General features: G+C 50.1%; 1 protein-coding gene across 5 annotated transcripts in view; it reads left to right on the top strand.

The window, feature by feature from the left end:
• The first annotated feature begins 3,115 nt into the window (after positions 1–3,115).
• TBL1X (transducin beta like 1 X-linked) overlaps positions 3,116–10,118 on the top strand; it is a 261,274-nt gene continuing 254,271 nt past the window's right edge. For 3 of the 5 annotated variants that reach the window (XM_026449816.1, XM_026449813.1, XM_026449817.1), the window contains exon 1: positions 3,116–3,282. The gene's annotated coding sequence lies outside the window, so the exon portion shown is untranslated. Of the gene's footprint in view, positions 3,283–4,814; positions 5,270–10,118 lie in introns of those variants that run through there. The other 2 variants (XM_026449812.1, XM_026449815.1) reach the window with 2 other exon arrangements.

Raw genomic sequence — 10,118 nt, 5'->3', positions numbered from 1 at the left:
AAAAAAAAAAAAAAAAAAAAAAAAAAAGAGTAGGAAAGGGACAGGCATGAAGATTGTAATTTAACAGTGAGGCAAGTGGATCCCAGGAATTTGGGTCAATCCCTGGAAGAGCAGGGATTTCTGACTATGCCAGTCATGGAAACAAGTATTGGCCCATGTGTCAAGAGTCTTTGAAAATTAGATGGGCCTGGGGGAAGTTAGACACTAGAGTCAGTGAAAACCAGGCAGTAAGTCATGAGAAGTTTAATATCTCTCCCTCCTGTCTTTTTTTCTTTCGCCCTCTTCTTTCTTTCTTTCTTTCTTTCTTTCTTTCTTTCTTTCTTTCTTTCTTTCTTTCTTTCTTTCTCTCCTTTTTGTTTTTATTTTTTATTTATTATTATTATTATTATTTTAAGAGACAGAGTCTTGCTCTGTCACCTAGGCTGGAGTGCAGTGGCACAGTTACAGCTCACTGCAACCTTGAACTCCTGGGCTCAACTGATCCTCCTGCCTCAGCCTCCCAAGTAAGTAGCTGGGACCACAGGCTCAGATCACCATATCCAGCTAACTTTTTTTTTTTTGTTTTTTGTAGAGATGGGGGTCTCACTATGTTGCCCAAGCTGGTCTTGAACTCCTGGGCTCAAGTGATTCTCCTGCCTCAGCCTTCTAAAATGCTAGGATTACAGGTGTGAGCCACAGCATTTGGCCTGTGTTTCTTTTTTCAAAAAAAAATTGTTAATAGACTATTTTTTTAGAAGAACTTTAGATTTGCAGAACAACTGAGCTGATAGTGCAGAGTTACAGTGCTTCTTTCCCCAGCTTGCAGTGTTATTAACATCTTAAGTTAGTGTGGTACATTTGTAGTGACTAAGGAGCCAGTGTTGATACATTATTATTAATTAAAGTCCATAGTTACATGAGGGTTTCCTCTTTGTGTTGTACATTCTGTGAATTTTGACGAATGTATATATACACACACACTTATACGAATGTATATATACACACACACTTATACGTATAATGACGTGTATCCACCACCACAGTATTATGCAGAATAGTTTCACCACTGTAAAAATCCACTGTGTTCCACCCATTCATCCCTTCCTCCTCCTTGAACCCCTGGCAACTTAGTTGGGTAAATACCCAGGGGCACAACTGCTGACCGTATGGTAAGACTATGTTTGGCTTTGTAGGAAATTGCTGAACTGTCTTCTAAAGTAGCTGTACAATTGTGCATTCCCAATAGCAACAAATGAGAGTTCCTGTTGTTCTGTATCCTGTCAGCATCTGGGATTGTCAGTTTTCTGAATTTTAGCCATTCTAATGTATGTAGTAGTATCTCATTGTTATTTTAATTTGCAATTCCCTAATGATATATGATGTTCAGCATCTTTTCATATGCTTATTTGCCATCTGTATATCTCTTTGATGAGATTTTTTTCTGATCGTTTGCTCTTTGATTCAGTTGTTTATTTTCTCATCGTGGAGTTTTAAGAATTATATATATACACACACACACATATACACATATGTACATATATATGTACACACACATATACACACACACACACTTGAAAAAATTAGAGACAAGTTCTTCTCTGTTGCCCAGGCTGGAGTGCAGTGGTGAGATCATAGCTCACAACAGCCTCCAACTCTTGGCCTCAAGCAGAGTTTTACAGGTGTGAGCCACTAGGCTGGCCTGAATATTTTAAATACAATCCTTAATCAGATATGGAATTTGCAAATATTTTCTCCCATTCTGTGACTTGTCTTCTCATTCTCTTAACAGTGTCTTTTGTAGACTTTTCAAATTTTAGTGATGCCCAACTTATTGTTTTTTTTCTTTTATGTATCATGCTTTTGGTGTTCTAGCTCCACACTCATTGCCAAACCCAAGGTCATCTAGATTTTCTCCTATGTTATCTTCTAAGACTTTTTATAGTTTTACCTTTTATGTTAGGGAGTATGTTCTATTTTAAGTTAATTTTTGTGAAAGATATAAAGCCTATGTCTAGAATTTTTTTTTTTTTTTTTGGCATATGGGTGTCCAGTTGTTCCAGCACCACTTGTTAAAAAGGATGAATTGCCTTTGCTCCTTTGTGAAAGATTAGTTGAGTATATTTGTGTGAATTCCTACTGCCTTTTAATTAAAATTTTGGGTACTGTACATGGGGAATGCTGGTGGCATTTGTTGCAAGCAGATTCTTGTTTTCCCCTCCCTCCAGTCAATAACTGAAAATAAGTGTTTGCAACACACACACACGCACATGGCTAGTGCAGTGAGTATCTGTGTACATCATTGTGGACCCCCCGTCCTGTTATCCTTCAGCTTTCTCAGAATACACTAGCTCCTTCCGGCTCTACTTTATTTCCTTGTTTTCTCCCACTTTATAGGACTGCACATTTGAAAAATCGTTGAAACAGATTAAATAACACAGTCTAATTATCACCTACCTACAGCCCATCTAGCATTTCAAAAAGAGGAATTTTGGTGATTTCATGATAAATGTAGGCGTTCTCTCTTCCTGTCTTAGGTCTTACAGTGTCCTTTGGGGCCCTGTGAATCTATGATAAAAGATATTGACTCTTTACGGGTAATAAGGCCGGTGGGATTATTGGGCTATTACCAAAGAGTCAAGATGAATACTGAGCTCTTTTGCTCTGTCAATTACAGGAGATCAGCTATAAATCCTGGCCACACAGTGCTCCAGTTTGAGAGTGATGATTTCCACCACTTTCCCATACTTTAAAAGATTGGCATCTGCCAAGTGATCAAAACACACAAAGAGGCCTTTTAACCAAGTTTAGCTTGGAATTTCCAGTTGCTAACCACAAGCAGGTCTGGCAAGCTAGGAGGCCGGTTGGCTGCGCAGCTACTCCAGAGTGTGCGGTAGCCGAGGGCTGCGTCCGCGTAAAGCCCAGAGCTGTAATGATGTCAACTTGTTATTTACTTTCCAAATCTGAATGACTGAGCAAGGCGAAAGGAGAATCAATCAACCACAATGTGACCCTACAGGCGGAAAAAACGCAGCGCTCCCACCAGCAGGCGGTGGGGGAAGGGAAGCACGTGTAGCCCGGGCAGGGTTGCATCATGAGCTCGTTCGCTCGGGTTTTCTATTGCACCCTTCGTTTTTCGATTGCATGTAATACTCAGCATCAGTCTGCACAAGCCCAGGGAGCCCGGGAGCAACGAAGGGCAGGCTCAAGGGAAGGCCCCACCAAGTCCTTCTGGGGGGCCTTGAATGGCAGCTGATACGTAATAAGACACAATCTATTCTGCTGATTCACAATTATGGAGACTGTGTAAGTGTGTATTTTTTTATTGATGTCCTCTAATGATGGTGTAGCAACAGTCGTTTTGCATCATTGACGTTTTACGGCAATATTTTGCAGGGTAATTTTGAGGTCCGCCTTTTTGATGGAGGACCGGCCTCTTAAAAACTCACCTCCGGCCGGGCGCGGTGGCTCACGCCTGTAATCCCAGCACTTTGGGAGGCCGAGGCCGGCGGATTGCTTGAGGTCAGGAGTTCGAGACCAGTCTGGCCAATATGGTGAAACTAAAACTACTAAAAATACAAAAAATTAGCTGGGCGTGGTGGCGTGCGCCTGTAATCCCAGCTACTCGGGAGGCTGAGGCAGGGGAACTGCTTGAACCAAGGAGGTAGGTGGAGGTTGCAGTGAGTCGATATCGCGCCACAGCACTCCAGCTTGGGCAACTGAGCGAGACTCTGTCTCAGAAAAACAAAAACAAAAACAAAAACCTCACCTTGGGTCCCCCTCCCCCCACAACCAGAACAACAAATGGTCTAGTGTTCGAGGAAGAGCAAGTGAGGTTATAGTTTAGATTGCTGAGTGCACCGGACTCTTAGCACGAAGCTCATTATATAGTAAAGGAAGAGGCAAGAATATTTGAAAAATATTCAACAAGGCTGACCCCAGAGGTGCTGGGGAGAGGGAGTGGAGATCTGTTTAACTGAATTAAGGCCGCGAGTGGTGGGGAGTAGCCTACGTGGAGGGGAGGAAGGAGCGCTGGGGACTTAAGTGCACCGGGGCCAGGCCGTGTAAGCCATTGCAACAGTAAGCGCTTTGCATGGGCCAGAGGGCTGAAGCCTGGGGGTTGGGGTGGGAGTGCTGAGGCCCGAGGGCCCAGGTCCCCTTAACCTCCTCAGCCCCCACACCCGAGCTCCTGGCGCCTACGCTTCTGTGTCTGAGTTTGTCCCTAAGCGTTTCTGGCTCTTCCTGGGAGGTGTTTTGCAAAGGTCGAGGCTCCGCCGGAGCCCCCACTTTTTGAGGTGGGGTAAAGACTACTGGGGTGTCTTCTAAGACGCCTATTTTGAGGGAGATTCACCATCGGGCCGGTGGCAGGGGGTTCTCTTGGGGCAGCTGGGTGGCTTCCTTATTGGGGTGGGGGAGGGTAACACTTTAGCAGGGACCGAGGTTCCCCTGCCCCCCAGAAACAGAGAGGGTGGCCGAGGTTCCCGTTCCCTCGAGGCAGTCGTGGAAAGGCTGGGTTTGGGATGTGATGGGGGTAGCCCTGGGGTCCTCTCAGTCCCACGGAGGCCACGGGGAAGGGACCGGGACCGGAGCAACTGGGGGAAAGGCTTGGGTTCCCCTCACCCACCCTAGGCGTGGGGGAGCGGGACGGGCTTGGTAGGGACGCTGGTCCCCCGACCGTGGGGCAGGGGCTGGGTTAGGACGCGGGTCCCCTCTAGGAGCCGCGGGGGAGGGGCAGGGCCGGAGTCCCTACCCTCGTGGGGGAGGGGCTGGTTCGGGACGCGGCTCCCCCGGGGCTCAGGGGCGGGGCCGGGTGGGACGCCGGGTGCCCTCCCACGGCCGTGAGGGAGGGGCCGGCGGAGGGGGCGGACCCCTGGCGGTCCTCCCGGTTGGGGTCCGCGCGCTCGCGACCGCTCCCAGCGGAGGTCACTGCCTGTGCCAGTCCCTCCCGCTGTTCCGCCCTCTCCCGCCGCCACCGCCGCCGCCGTCGCCTCCGCGCCCGGCTCAGCGCCCCCACTCCGCGCTCGGGAGCGAGGAGTCGCCAGCGCCCCCGCCGCGCCGCCGCCGCAGCGCCCTCCGGCCGCCATTCGCCACCGAAACTTTCCAGCGCCCGCGCCCTCTCCGGGACTCGGCGGCGGCGGGGTGGGGGCGGCCCGGGGGCGGCGCGCGGCTGCTCCGGGGCGCCGGGCCCTCTTCGGCCGCCGCACGGCCGGGGCTCAGAGGCTGCCGGCCGGAGGGAGGTTCGGAGCGCGGCTGGGCGCGCGGCGCCGCCACAAGTTGCGCTGTTCGCCGCGAGGTGAGTGCGCGGGGCTCAGCGGGCCGGGCGCGGGGTCCGCAAACTTCTGCGGGAAGGCGGTTCCCGCGCTGACCCTTCAGGGTCTGGCCGGCGACTCGGGGCGCCTGGACGCTCCACCCGCCCCTGGAACTACTGGAGGCGCAGGTCGCCAACTGTCCCCGCGGTGCTCGGACTGGGGTGCGGCGCGCTCCCAGGAGGCTGAACAATACCCCGAGGTGGCCGCTCCCCAAAGTGCCGGCGCGCCTTGAGGGGAGAGACGGAGGTCGGCGGGGGGCTCCTTTGTTTTGGGGAGGGGTAGGTGGCCGGTAAGTTTATGGAAGCGCTTGGCTTTTCCTCTGGTGCCCCTTTGTCTGCCGATCTTGGGGCTTGCTGGGCAAACCTGCGCCACCGCGGGCTCGGGGGACCGGGGTGGAGGGCGGTGGCGGGATTTCCCCGCTGTTGGGAAGAGGAGCCCCATTCATCCCTGGGACGCGGGCCGTCCCGCCCGGACCCGGGTGGAAGCGCAGCCTTACGAAGTGAGGCAAGCGGCGGGCGAGGTGGTGCGGGCCCCGCGTCTGCTCAGTTTCTGAGGCGTAGAAACTGTCAAGGAAGTCAGAAGCCCCAGTCCTCCGCCCATCTCCCCAGCCCGAGCGCACAGCTGGGCTGGGAACACCCTTAGCCGGTCGAGGGTCTGCAGAGCGCCGCCCGGAGAGAGCGCAGACCTGTTGCTGCTCCTGGGCTCTGGCGGGGCGGGTGGGGTGGGTCTCACAGATCCTGGGCCCCGGCCTTGCTACCCAGGGGGACCTTCCCTAAGGATGGGACCGGTGCTCGGAGTGGGGTATGGGGAGTGCGCCTTCGGGAGCCAGCGCTGGCTGGATATGTGACAACTGTGGGTCGCTGGAGGCCCGCCTGCGCTGGGATAGGGCCTGGACTTCACGTGCGTCGCCTGTGCTCAGTCAAACCGGGGCCAGGACTCGCTCCCTGCAAGGCCTCGTGTTCCCCCAGCCAGCTGCGTTGGACATTCCACAAAGGTAGGGACTGACGTTTATTTTCCAGTCAGTGACGTTCTGGAGCAAAACCTGAAAAGAAACAAAAACCTATCCTCTATTGTATCTGCGACTGTTAATGCTTTGCATTGTCATGTGTGACTTGGCCTGCCTTCTGGATGTTTTCCTCTCCTGACACATTCGCTGAGTCCCTGGTTTAACCTGGAAGGCGAGGGGGAAGGAAGGCAACCTCCCTGCTAAGGTCCCAGGCAGTGGCTTTGGTGTCGGAAGTGGCACTTGAGGATTTTATGAAAAGTTTACAAGTCCTTCCTAGAAAAGATGTAATTAGGAAAAATAAAATGCAGAAGAATGTTCAGTATGACGCGTTTATTTTAAAGGGTAGTCGTGTCTCAAATGTGCTGCAATTTTTGTGGAAAGCCACCAAGCTGGGTAACTAATACAAACAACAAAAGTTTTTCACCACTGGATCACAGGCCCTTAAGGCGATTCCAGCGCTTAATAGAACACACACCTGTAGGGCAAAAATGGAGATTTGTGGTGTAGTGCTGCCACCCTCGCTGCCCCACCCAGGCATTTTGCCCCTTTACTGGGCTCAGAGAACTTCTCTCTGCCAGTGGTTTTAAAGAGGAAACAGTTTGCAAAAATAATTTTATTGTAGACATACTTAGAAGTGAATGTTTCAATTTCTGGAGTTTTCCCATCAATTATATCAGTACCACTGGTTCTGTACAACATCATCTTAGTTAGAATTTTTTTTTCACCTTTTAAGGTGAGGAACAGAGGCGGGAAAATGGTCCCTGCACAGGGAGGCCATCTCCAGCAGGTCCCAAGTGTCAGGAATTCAGATTTTCCGATATACTCCTGCTGGATAGGAGAACACCTCCTCTAGAACGTGGGCCTGGCCCCCTCCCAGTTTTCTGCAGGGCTTCCAGATTCCTGTGCTCTGCCCCGTAGCAAGTGCCCTGTGGGCCTCCTGGCCTAGCTGATCATCGTAGCTTTTCTGCCCAGCGAGGCAGGACCATCCTTGCACTGCTTTCCTGATGCCTTGGATTTGCCTTTTTTCCTCCCTTAGGAAAAACAAAAAAACCTGGTATGTTACATCCGAGAAGTTGTTAATCTTTCACTGCCGCATGCATTGAAAAATCAGTTCCAACCAGGAAGCAACACTAAAGGCATATTGTAAACACTTTTTTTTTTTTGAGTTGGAAAGATAAACTTTTTTCCCCCTTAACTATTTTTAGTGAGCCGGAGACTGGACTCAAGTTTTTCCCTCTGGTCTTGCCCTCTCCACTCGCGCCCTCACTTTCTGTGGGGTTGGAACACATGTACCATGCTGGCCAGACTAGCAAACATGAAAGCCACCAGAACCAAAAGCAAAGCTGGATGTGGGAAGGGGCTGAAGAAGTCCACATGTTTCTAAAGGGCAAAGAGAGCCTAGGCTGAGGAGAGGCGTTTCAGATCTCCAGGGGAGAAAGACGGCCGTTAAGGAGTCCGCGGGGCTGCTGCCTGCCTGGCCAGCGGGAGCCTGACTTCAGATGGATGCGCCTCCCAAGCTGACCCCCTCCCATACAGCCATCGCCATCCGATATTTACGGAGAATCCACTGCATGCCTGAAGGTTGCAGAAGTGAATTGGAAACAGTTGCAAATGGAATTTGAACAAATTTAAAGTTTAGATGGAAGAGAGAATATGTTGAGTTTTCAGAGGAAGTCGGGTACTGTTTCCTTTTCTCCTGTAGGTTTGTTCTTGGCCGATGGGATCAGAGAGATTGAGATGGGGCATGATAGGCGGCAGGTTCAGGAGAAAGGGAAGCTTTAGAAATGAAGGTAGAAAAGATGCTTGCTTATTGGAACAGTATTTTCAACGTTGAGCTCTGGAATGTTGCAGCCAACTAATGGTTCTCACTTGGGACAGTTTTGTCCCCCAATTTTGAAGGGGGCATTGGCTAATGTCTGGAGACATTTCCCTTCCTGCAACTATTAAATTAGCAAGCAGGTTGAGCCAGCTGGGTGTGGACCTGCATTTTCCTCGTGGAGGCCCTCTTCCAAGTGTCATAGGAAAAGGGCTCCCCAAGTGTTGAGATTACAGGTGTGAGCCACTTTGCTCAGTCGAAGGAGATAGAATTATTATAATGCTTGGAGCCTAACATGCCTTTTTTGTTCGTTTGTTTGTTCGTTCGTTTGTGACGAAGTCTCTCTCATAGTCCAAGCTGGAGTGCGGTGGTGCGATCTCGGCTCACTCCACCCCCCGGGGTTCAAGCGATTCTCCTGCCTCAGCCTTCTGAGTAGCCAGGATTACAGGGACTCCCCACCATACCCGGCTGATTTTTGTATTTTTAGTAGGGGTGGGGTTTCACCATGTTGGCCAGGCTGGGCTCGAACTTCTGATCTCAGGTGATCCTCCCTCCTTGGCCTCCCAAAGTGCTGGGCTTACGGGCATGAGCCACCGTGCCCAGCTAGCCTAACATGCTTATAGTTTCCTGTTTTCTGAAGTTGGGAATTGGGTCTGGAAAGGTATCGCCATCAGTCACGATGGTGTCTGGTAGTTTGCTTGCTTTTTTCCCTTATCTTTTCCCTCTTACATTTTAGTGCTGTATCTATATGATTTTATTATTTAAATTACCATATACTAAATTTGGCTCTTTGGGTGTATTATGAATCTTGACACATGCATAGATTGGTGTGACCACCATCATAAGAGAGAACAACTTCCTCAGTCCAGAGATGTTTGTGGCTCTGTCTCCCACAGTTCCTCCACAGTACCCCCCCCAGCCCCGAATCTGGGGCACCTGCCCATCTGCTGTGCTCTGGAAGTCTTGGGGATCCCATCTGAATGTAACACATGGTGGAATGCCTTAGGTGAATCCATCCACTCTTCCAGCACCACCTTTGCCTCCTCTCTCTGATGACACACGAACTTCATGCCTTTGTATGCTTTGGCCAACCTGCTTTTCTTAGAACAGCACATTTTGCACTGTAGATGTTATCACAAGCAAGGAAAAGAACAGCTTTGCTCCTTAATGTAAGAAACCACAGTGGAAAAAAATCAGGTGTGTTGTTGAGGCTGCTAAAGCTTTGCTCCTTTTTAAATTTTTAAATTTTTCTGGATACGTAGGTGTATATATTTATGGGGTACATTAGATATTTTGATACAGTCGTGCAATGTGTAACCACATCATGGAGAATGGGGGTATCCGTTCCCTCAAGCACTTATTCTTTGCGTTACAAACAATCCAATTATACTCTTTTAGTTACATGCTCTTTTTCTTTTCTTTTTTTTTTTATTTTGAGAAAGAGTCTCACTATGTCGTCCAGGGTGGAGTCCAGTGGCGCGATCTTGATGCACAAGTTCAAGCAATTTTCCTCCTCAGCCTCCGGAAAAGCTGGGATTAGAGGCATGTGCCACCACGCCCAGCTAATTTTTTTGTATTTTTAGTAGAGACGGGGTTTCACCATGTTGGTCAGGCTGGTCTTGAACTCCTGACCTCAGGTGACCCACCTGCTCAACCTCCCAAGGGCTGGGATTACAGGCGTAAGCCAACGCGCTCGGCCTATTTGCTCTTTGTTCTATGCCAGTTAGTTCTTAGTGCCTCATTGGTTCAGATGGGACATTTTCTAATGTCGTGTTTTTGTTTTTGTTATTTTGAGATGGAGTTGCGTTCTTGTTGCCCAGGCTGGAGTGCGGTGGCGTGATCTCTGCTCACTGCAACTTCCGCTTCCCAGGATCAAGCAATTCTCCTGCCTCAGCCTCCCAAGTACCTGGGATTACAGGCATGCACCACCACTCCCGGCTAATTTTGTATTTTTAGTAGAGGTGGGGTTTCACCATGTTGGTCAGGCGGGTCTTGAACTCCTGACCTCAGA

Source organism: Piliocolobus tephrosceles, chromosome Y, assembly GCF_002776525.5.
Source record: "Piliocolobus tephrosceles isolate RC106 chromosome Y, ASM277652v3, whole genome shotgun sequence".
NCBI classification, from domain to species: domain Eukaryota; kingdom Metazoa; phylum Chordata; class Mammalia; order Primates; family Cercopithecidae; genus Piliocolobus; species Piliocolobus tephrosceles.
Note: the sequence above shows the minus strand (reverse complement) of the source record. Positions and strands in the feature narration are given on the sequence as shown.